The following is an 11,476-nucleotide window of genomic DNA, read 5'->3' as shown; positions in this document are numbered from 1 at the left end:
CCATATCCATTAGGTTGGCTATGTGATAAAGCAAAGCTACAAGTGACTAGACAATGTAAACTTAAGTTTTCTTTTGGGTCAGCATTTGTAGATGAGGTTGAGTTAGATATAGTTCCTTTGGATATATGTGGAATTGTTTTAGAAAGTCCTTACTTGTATGATAGAAAGTTATTTTCTATAGAGCTGAGAACAAGTATCTACTCGTTAAAGATGGAATCGAATATATTGTAAGAGCTCATAAGCTCAAGAATAATTATACTCTCATAAACTCAGGGCAGATGAAACGAATTGTAAATTCATGCAAACAATTTTTACTGATGGTTGTAAAGGAAAAGAAACCTGATAAAACCAATGTATTTGAGGGTTGTGATGCTAAACAACAAGCTGATTTAGAAAAAGTTGTTTTAGAATATGATGTATTGTTTCAAGAACCTAAAGGTCTGCCACCCAAAAAGGAAATAGTGCATGATATTCATTTGCAACAAGATGCTCCATTGCCTAACATCGAAATGTACAAGTTGTCCACTTTAGAGAATGCAGAAATCAAGAAGCAGGTACAGGAGTTGCTCGAGAGGGGGTTCATCAGACCTAGCACATCACCATGTGGGTCTCCAATTATTTTGGTGAAAAAGAAAGATGGCTCGTGGAGAATGTGCATTGATTACCAAGCACTAAATAAGATAATGATAAAAAATCGTTATCCCCTTCCTCGCATAGATGATCTATTAGATTAGTTAAAAGAAGATGTTTATTTTTCCAAGTTAGACTTGCATAGTGGCTATCATCAGGTCAGAGTCGTAGAGCAAGATGCATGGAAGACTGCTTTCAAAACAAAGCAGGGATTGTATGAGTGGTTGGTTATCCCTTTTGGCTTGACTAATGCTCCTGCTACTTTCATGAGAGTAATGAATGACGTACTCAGACCTTTTCTTGATGATTTTGTTATTGTATATCTAGATGACATTCTTATATTTAGCAAAACGTGGGAAGAACATTTAAAGCATGTTAAGCAGACACTAGATGTTTTGAAAAGAGAAAAACTTTATGTTAAGCTCTCAAAATGTGAATTTGGCAAAACATCTTTGAATTATTTGGGACATATAGTAGGGGGTGGTGAATTGAAGATAGATCCCTCTAAGGCTGCATTCATTGTAAACTGGCTTAAACCCAAATCTGCTATAGAGGTTAGAAGCTTCTTAGGAGTAGCACAATATTGGAGAAAGTTTATTTCTAACTTTTCCTTAATTGCAGCTCCCTTACATGCTTTAATAGGATTGAACAAGGTGTTTCAGTGGGGAGGCAAACAACAGAAAGCCTTCGACACCTTCAAAGAAAAGATTAGTACAACACCAGTACTAGCATTGCCTGATCTTCAAAGACCATTTGAGATTGAAATACATGCTAGTGACTATGCCATGGGAGCAGTGTTGATGCAGCAAGGTAAACCCATATGTTATCATTCCGAGACATTTAATTCTGCAATAGTTAACTATTCCACATATGATAAAGAATTGTATGCATTAATACAGAGTGTGAAAAAAGTGGAAACATTACTTAATGGGAAAAGAGACAGTTGTACATACATTACTTAAGTTGTAGCAATCAAGACACTATAGATGGATGGGTTTTCTACAACAATTTCATTTATTCATCAGATATAAAAAGGGCATACACAATAAAGCTGCACATATGTTATCTAGATCAATTATAAATGCATCTACTATACTTAAGCATAATTCAGTATTGCATGAGAGCTACATTGAACAATATGCTCAAGATATAGATTTTAAAGATGTATATGCAACTTTAAGTCAAGGCAAATGAGTAGAAGAATTCGATTATCATATTAAGGACCAACTCTTGTATCATTGTGGGAAGCTATGCATTCCACAAACTGAAAGAGTAAAGATAATCCAAGAAGCACACACTTCTCTAATATGAGGTCACTTTGGTGTAAGTAAAATGGTTGCACAGCTGCAAAGATTTTTTTATTGGCCGAAAATGATGAAACAGTTTCTAGATATGTAAGAGGGTGTACCATGTGTGCTAAAAGCAAGCCCAACAATAGAAAACTAGGCTTGTACACTCCACTACCAGTTCCTTCTCATCCTTGGGAAATTGTTTCCATGGACTTTGTTGGAGGACTGCCTAAATCTAGGAAAGGTCATGACTATTTATATGTTGTTGTGGATAGGTTCAATAAAATGTGTATTTTAATACCTTGTAACAAACAGATTACAGCTGAACAAACTGCAAAGTTTTTCTTTCAGCATGTATGGGTTCATTTTGGATTACCCACTTCCATAATATCTAATCGAGATACCCAATTTGTTGGGAAATTTTGGTCAAGTTTGTGGGAATTGATGGACACCAGGCTGAAGAAAAGCACAACTTTTCATCCGCAAACAAATGGCCAAACAGAAGTGGTCAACAGGACAGTGATCCAGTTGCTTAGAGGCTATTGCAGCAAGCATCCCAAACTTTGGGATGAACATTTATGTTATGTGTAGCATGCTTACAACTAAGCTAAACATTATTCTACATAGAGATCTCCTTTCGAGACCTGTTTTGGTTTCACACCAAGGTCTCCCTTGGATTTTGTCTTTGGTAAAGACATAGCAGTTGATGGACACAGTGATGTGGACAAGGCAACCAAGTTCATTGAACAAATCCAAGATATTCACCAAGCAGTATAGGAATAGCTGGAAAAGAGCCAAGCCAAGTACAAGGCAAGCCATGACAAGCATTGAATGGAGCATAGTTTCCAAGTTGGTGATCAAGTCTAGTTGTATATCAGCAAAGACAGTGAGGGTAAGAAGCTAAAGCCAATAAGATATGGACCTTTCAAGATACCTGAGAAAATTGGTGAGAATGCTTTTTGCCTTGATCTACCAGCTTACATGCACATCTACTCAGTTGTTAATGCAGACAGCTTGAGACTATTTGAACCTTCATTAATTGAAGATCCCAAAGAGCAGAGTCAATTACCTTCTATTGATGATCTGTTACCTTAATATTTTAATGAGTTGCAGGAAGATGTCGTTCTGGAAAGGAAGGTAAGAACTACAAGTAGAGGTGATGTTGAGTGCCTCAGGATCAGACTCAAAGGTTTAAAGCCAAGCAGTGTGAAATGGATAGAAATTGAGCAAGCGAGGAAGCAATACCCTCACTTTATTGATGCTTGAAAGAAAACCAACTTTTGGTGGTCCAAAATATTTTTCAGTGGGAAGGGCGTGATTCGAATTGGATTCTAAAAAATCTCTAAGTTTTCATGACTATTTCAAATTATGGTAAAAGATTCAAGTCCTAGAAAAGATCGAAGCTATCAGAAGGAATCCTCATAACAATTGCAGTTGTGGCCAGAGCAAAGCAACAAGGACCCTCGATCGAGCGCGCAGACCATTGGCCCATGGTAAAGCACAATGGCACAAAACTGGAAAAACCGGAGGCTAAATCAAGAAACAGAGGTGGATTCTGATACGCTAATCACTAATCGTGTATCGCATGGTGTCCCCCTCAGTAAAGGAAAACCCTAAAGCGCTCAGACCCGAAAACACTATAAAATTCAGAAAAGTAACTGTTTCGGTTCCATAGTGCGGGATTCCCCAAAACTGGCAAGATATCGGAAGGAATTGAGGCAAGAAGAAGTTTTGACTGAGTCCTGCTCGATGCCACACATCGAGCAACACGTGTCCAGCAGAAGAGAGAGAAAATTGCCCGCATTGGATGGGTAAACACCGTGCAACTTATCCGCCCAATATGAAGGACGACTGTAGAATCTGGGGGGTCCAGATCGACGGTGGAGATACGTCCCGATGACTGACCGGATTTGACAGGTGAAAAATCGAGATGACAAGGGATTTGAAGTCTGACGTGGATGATGAGTTGGCAAATGATTCATGTTTGCGGGCGATCTTGAAGAAAACAAATTTAACGGCCATTTGAATATGATTCAAGGAATCTAACACCTAGTTCGTTAGCAAATAGGTGGCCACCTCCCTGCGAGGCATTACCCAATGATGATGACGCAGAGAAGAGGAATTCGAACGGACGGAGGAAAGAAAACTAGAAGGCCGGGAAGTGGAAACGAGTATTCAAAAACAAACTGGCTTTAAAGCCATGAACTGACAGAAGCAGAGAACGGGCAACACACAGAGACGTAAGAAGCTAATAGCAGAGAACAAAGAGTAGAAGTCGAGCTGACCTGAAGGCAGCATCGAGCCAGAAAGACCCAGAGAGAGTCAGAGATTCTGTACTCCATTGAAGGCTTAAGAGGTTCATGCAAACTCCTCAGCATAGGCCTGTCATACTACTGTGACCCTTAGAGGTCGAGTTTCAATAAGGAGAGTTTATGCACTCCATTCCTACTGACTTCATTCTGTTTAGTGAGACTTGAATCAAGCTCACTGTTGTAAAGCCTCTTCTTGAAAACATAATAGAGAGGCCACCATTGAAAGGTTGGACCAGGAGACGTAGCCCAGGAGCATTGGGTGAACTCCTTATTAAACTTGTTTTGTTTACATGTTTGACTGTTATGTTTTCTTTGATTTCCTCAGTGTCTATGTATTAAAACAATCTTATCAATCCATTGCATAAGTAACATAGGCACATCCATGCACATGAGTCTGTAACACCTTTCATTCTTTATCCTGGATAAATTCCAGATCAATAAAGCAAGCTCATGTTGATCTTCTCCAAACTCAAATTCAGCTTCTTCAAGATGAACGTCAATAATTTTATTTTGAAGTAATAATGGTTCATAACAATGCTCTTTTTGAAGATTAAAATGATCATGAAGATGATGATTCTAATCTACTCACCAATACAACTACAAGTGTAGAGGACAATGATGTTTTACATTATCAACTTTAGCCTTCTTTTTGCAAACCAATCATTAGACCTTTGGAAGAAATATAGTACAACAAAATTCGACATGGGTTAGGATGTGATAAAGATGATAGTACCTTGCATATTATATATTATTCAAAACCAATCATTCTTGTGAGTGCAATTTTTTTGGATAATGAAACATCAAACAACAATAAGGAGAAAGAAAAGTGTAAACATTACAATCACATTGGTCACATGGAAGATAAGTGTTTTGATCTTCATCCTTGTCACCATTGTGGAAAGACAAATTATCCATCATAGAAATGCTCCAAAAGAAACAAAACTACAAGATTGGAGATTGACTATGAATAAATTGATCCTTGGGATTGGTCATCAACAACCAAGTGACTACATCAGTTCTACCAAAGAATTCATTCCCAAGTGCAAACAAATATTGCAATTGATAGTGAAAATAAGATGGTACTCTCATGTGCCTAAAAGGGGGAGTACAATGAAGGAACTCTGTGACACTTAAGGGGGGGGGGGGTGTGTGTTCAAGAATCAAATGAATTGAACTATCTTTTCAACTAACAAAGGGGGTAATTGGTGATGAAATTGAAGATGGTTGTCAAACCAAAATTTTTAACAACAACACAATCAATTTTTTTCAAAATGGGCATAAAAATGTGTTGGCATTATGATACAGGTGTTGTCCTTGATGGCAACTGACTCAGATGAAAGTTCACAGTGCAGTAGATCAATAACAAAGGATTACAGATCAGACTCCAAAGAATGAAGAAAGAGAGGTATACGTTGGTTCACTGTGTCCAAGGCGCGTATACATAAGGTTTAACAGAACAAAAGTAGAATATAACGTATACACGCACTTTCACAGGAGGAAAAGCGCGTACATGTTGGAAAACCAAGTTTTTGGTCCAAGGTAATTGGTCTGAGGCATTTGGTCCAAGGTATTGGTCCTAAGTGGTTTTGGTCCAAGGTATTGAGAGAGGCCTAAGAGTATATAAGGAGGAGAAGATCATTAGGCCAAAGTGTGCAAGCAATGAGATTCTAAGGAATACTTTTATCTGAATTATATATTATGTTGTAGGGTTATGTTTGGGATTGATTTGAAATTTTCATGTGCACCTTAAGTTCAACATTGGATCAAGAATCATGAGACTTGAAATGACTTATTCTTGAATGATCTAATATTGGTTGAGACCAGATCTGATGTTTTGCACTTGTTCTACTTGTTATCTATCATGATCTGGGTTTGTCTGAAGTCTGAAATTGCAGCAAAGTTCTGAGTCAAAATTTGAAGATCTGTACGTAGGTTCGTCTCAGCCAAAGTGCATGTACACACACGTTTGACTCTTTTATGTAGCGTATAAAAAAAGAAAAACTTATGTTCAAATCTGACTAATCTATCTGATCAAATTCTGTTGTTTTACTGTTGTCTTTCAATGAAGTCCTCTTAGATCTGAACGTAGAACTGTTGTATAAGGAAATTGAGTCTGATTGATTGATTGATTGAGAAGGAAGGGTGATCCTTGCTGCTATCGGTTTTGAACTCTGTAATATAACAGTAGATCTTCAGAATGTCACTAATTGGTATAGTCTGTGGTTCAGAAGTTTATGATTCAGTATCTTTAGAGATATACGCAGGTTGGGTTAAAGGAAGTAGTGTATACACGCAGGTTGGGTTCAACCAAGTAGCGTATACACTCTAATGCATGATTTTTGAGGTTACAACTGGTTCTAGATGATGATGTGGGGTTCTGGGTTCAGCACAGTGTTTTGGTGTCAGTGATTTGATTGTTCAGATCAACTAAATATTGGTTGATGCAGTTTAAGTTTAAAATACTTTGATGGGTCCAGTGTGAAAATTTGATGAAACGTGGCCTTCATCTTGTGGTGTTGTGATCCAAGAGTATCAAGTTTGAAAATTCATGAAATGTGGTCCTTGGTGGAAGAGTGGAGTTTTCTGTAGGCTAGCACCTACGTATTAGTAAAACATATTGGCTAGTACAAGAGCTAGGGGGTTGTAGCTCCCTTCTAGTAGAAGCTAAAAAACAAGAGAAGGTTGTCAACTTCTGCAGGTAGAAGCCTGCATACTGGTATAAGTTTTCACCAGTACAAGATTGTAAACAGATTTTCTTATTGTTAAAAGAAGATAGAGATGATAGAAGCAGGTGGTTTTTACCCACATTGGGTTTCCACCTTAAATCTTGGTGTTCATGTGTGTTGCTTATGTGTGATGCTTTATTCTACTTTTACTGAACTATCAAATAAATCTTTGAAATACTGGTTTAAGCTCAACACATGATAAACTGTCTAAATCACAAGTTCTCTGCATATACGTTGGTTTATTTAAGCACAATCACGTGTACACGCTAGTTCACTTCACTAAAGTAGAGTATATAAATCTATTTGGGAAATAAAATTATTGATTTGATAACGCTGATTCATTCCCCTCTCAGTATTATTTCCAACAACTGGTATCAGAGCAGGTCCTTTAGAAGAAGCTTGATTGCTTGAAGGGAGATCCATCAACATGAATAATCAAGAAAGCATGGTATCCATCAAACCGCCAATCTTCGATGGGAGCAGCTATGTTTATTGGAAAATAAGAACCACAGCCTATCTACAATCGCTTGGAACGAATGTCTGGGAAATTGTGGAAGAAGGATATACATTTCCAACAACAATTCCTACAGATACCGCAGGTAAAAAGAAATATGAAACCAATGCCAAAGTTGTCAATACTTTATTGGGAAGTCAGTCACAACTAGATTTTGTCAAATTCATGCAACTCAAATCAGCCAAAGCAATATGGGACAAAATCGTTTTGAGCTACAAAGGAGACTCTCAGGTAAAACGTGCTAAGCTTCAAACTCTCAAAATTCAGTATGAAACTCTTAAGATGCATAGTGATGAAAGCATAGCTAGTTACTTCCTACATATAGATGAGGTTGTCAATTGTATGAAGAATCTGGGTGAAGAAATTAAGGAAGTTACCTTAATTGAGAAAGTTTTGATATCCTTGTCTGCTAAATTTGAATCCATAGTGTCCACCATAGAAGAAAAATAAGATCTGTAGAATATCGTTATGACGCAACTTCACAAAATCTTAACTGCCTTTGAAATGAGAAAAGGAGGACCATCAAATATCGGAGAAGCGACATTCAAAGCTTCAACAAAAGGAAAGGAAGAACACAATGAATCAGGACATATTTCAGAAGAAGAAGATGAGGTCAACTTTGTCAAAAAGCTTCAACGGGGTTCTAGAAGGTTTAGAGGTAAGTTACCCTTCAAATGCTTTTCTTATGGAAGAGTCTATCATTATGCTACCAGATGTCCTCATAAAGATAAATTTGAAAAAGGAAAGGAATATGCAAAAGGGAATAGAAAACAAGTTGTGAATAAAAGGAGTTACTATACTCATGAAGATAGCGATGGTTTATCTAATAGTGATGAAGATGAAAATGGACAAGATTACATACTTCTCATGGCTTATGACGATCATAATTTTTGGGATGCTTTAGAAGAGGAAGACCTTCATGAAGAAATATCTAAACTCAAAATATGTTTAGAAGAAAAGAATATGATTATAGATACCTTAACATACCAACCTGCTGAAAAAGAAAAACACAATGAGAAACTAGAATGTGAAATTGTGGTTCTAAGAAAGGATCATGAGAAAACGAAATCTCTCAATCTTAGATTTGCTAAAGGATCAGAAACTTTAAATGAAATTATCAATGTTCAGCGTTCTCCTATGATAAGACAAGTCTTGGATATACTGAAGAAACATCTCAATCACAAAAGCCATCAACCTCCACCAAAAGCTATCTTGATGCAGCAAAGACCAGTGAACAATATGACAATCGTCAGCAAAGGCATAAAGCAGATCACCAGGTAAATCAGACTCAATTTACTCCAAGGATGAATAGAAGCTACAACCAACCTCAGGTAAATCATACTCAATTTTCTCGAAAGATGAATATCAATACAAACTACAATCACCAGGTCAATAGATTCGATAGTTGCAGGAACTTATTTAATGGGAAATGTTTTTCATGTCATAATTTTGGACACAAAGCTGCTCAATGTGTTGCTTACAAAACCATCATGACTAGAGAAGCACGAAATCAAAGGAATGTAACAGGGATCAAGAAAAGTTCCTATAATAATTTTTCTCTTCTTGAAAATGAAACGAAATGCTCAATCTGTAACAACTTTGGTCATGAAGAATCTGAATGCAGGAGCAAATTTCGGCAAACATATCAAAAGGAGCAAACTCAATTAAATCCCAAGATACGGAGAAGGAAAGAATCTCAAACAGAAAGATGTGGTATAGCCTTGTATGCAGAAGGACAAGAAAATCAGTGGTACATCGATAGTGGATGCTCAAAACACATGATAGGTGACAAAGAAAATTTTCACTCATATAATACCTTAGAAACGGAAAAGAATGTCTTATTTGGAAATGACACTCCTACTATCATAAAAGGTAAAGTCTTTGTTTTCTTGAAAGAAAAGGTTAAAGCTGGAAATGTTATGTATGTAAACGGTTTAAAGCATAACCTGTTGAGTGTCAGTCAAATGTGTGATCAAGGAAATGAGTGGTGTTTCGATCAAATGGATGTGTTGTTCGTGAGCTTGATGCAAGAGAGACCGTGATCAAAGGTACAAGAACTCCAAACAACTTATACATACTCAAGGGAGGACAACAACAGTGCTATCTAAGTAAAAATTATGAAAGCTAGTTGTGGCATAGAAGATTAGGAAATCTAAGCTTTTCTCAAATAAGAAAAGCATGCAGATTCAAGGTTGTTCATGATCTTCCAGATATCAGCATCCTAGAAAATAAAATATGCAAACCATGTCAAATCGGCAAGAAAACTAGAGTTCACTTCATGGAAAAGGAAGGGTCAGCTAGTAAGCCTCTTGAACTTGTCCATACTGATTTATGTGGACCGTCCAGGAAAAAGTCACCTCGTGGAGAAGAATACTTTATTTTGTTCATTGATGATTTTTCCAGAATGTGTTGGATAGGTCTTCTAAAGCATAAAGATGAAGCTTTTGAAAAGTTCCAAGCCTTCAAAGATTTGGTTGAAAATGAATCAGATAGAAAAATCAAATGCCTTAGATCTGATCGAGGAACGGAATTTACCTCGGATGAATTCTTTGACTTTTGTGAACAACATGGAATAAAAAGGCAATTCTCCACCGCAAGGACTCCTCAGCAAAATGGTGTGGTTGAAAGAATGAACAGAACAGTTCAACAAATGGCTCGAGTTATGCTAGATGAATCTGGAACTCCTGCAACGTTCTAGGGTGAAGCTGCATTCGCTGACGTAACTATTCTCAACCAAGCAAATGTTCGGGTAAACAACACTCAAACTCCACATGAACTTTGGTATGGTAAGACTCCTACTGTAAAATACTTTAAATTTTTTGGAAGCAAATGTTATATCAAAAGGACTGATGAAAAACTTGGTAAGTTTAAGCCCAGAGCAGATGAAGGTATTCTTGAATCTTCTTCGTTATTCTTCCAGAAGTAAAGGATATAAATGTTATAATAAAAGACTTGGAAAATTTGTTGAAAGCATTGATGTTGTAGTTGATGAAGCATGCAAAAATCCAAAACAGATAAAATCAATAGAATATTATGACAATGAAGAAGATGGGGATTATTTTCCCACATCAAATCAAAATAATATTGAAGAAGAAACCAATAAATCACCAAAAAAGAGATAATGGTAGAAGAAAAGACTTCGTCCAGGTATGTTCGGAAAAATCACCCAGAAACTCAAATTTTAGGGGAAAAAGAGGTAGGTGTACAGACAAGAAGAACTATTACAGGGACCTCAAGCTATCTAGCATTACTATCCTTCACCGAACCTCAAAGTGTAAAAGAAGCATGCAAATATGAATGTTGGGTCAAGGCCATGGATGAAGAACTTGAGAAAATTGAAAAAAATGATACTTGGGAATTAGTTCCTAGACCTCATGATAAAAATATTATAGGAACTAAATGGATATTCAAAACAAGCTAAATGAAAGTGGAGAAGTCATTAGAAACAAGGCTAGACTTGTTTGTAAAGGGTATGCTCAACAAGAAGGTATAGATTTTGAAGAAACTTTTGCACATGTTGCCAGACTTGAAGTCATAAGGATGTTTCTTGCTCTTTCTAGCTTTCAGAAATTCAAAGTATACCATATGGATGTAAAATCAGCCTTCCTAAATGGAGATTTAGAAGAAGAAGTTTATATTGAATAGCCAGAAGGATTCATTCTTGAAAATGATGCAAAACTTGTATGCAAACTCAAAAAGGTCCTCTATGGTCTGAAACAGGCTCCAAGGGCCTGGTATTACCACCTTGACAAATATCTACACCAACATGGTTTTACAAAAGGTTCAACAAATAGCAATCTATATACAAAGATTGAAACTGATAAATTGCTAATTATTATTGTTTACGTTGATGATATCATTTTTGGTAGCAGTGAAGAATCCATGAGTCAGAATTTTGCTTCAGTAATGCAGCAAGAATTTGAAATGTCCTTGCTTGGTGAACTTACCTATTTTCTAGGTCTACAAGTTCAACAAAATAAAGATGGTATTTTGATTTCACAAACC

The sequence above is a fragment of the Pinus tabuliformis genome, chromosome 4_2 (genome assembly GCF_031772625.1).
Source record: "Pinus tabuliformis cultivar Carrire ecotype Pingquan chromosome 4_2, CPIR1, whole genome shotgun sequence".
NCBI lineage: Eukaryota > Viridiplantae > Streptophyta > Pinopsida > Pinales > Pinaceae > Pinus > Pinus tabuliformis.
The sequence above is the reverse complement of the archived record's forward strand: the minus strand, read 5'-3'. Positions refer to the sequence as shown.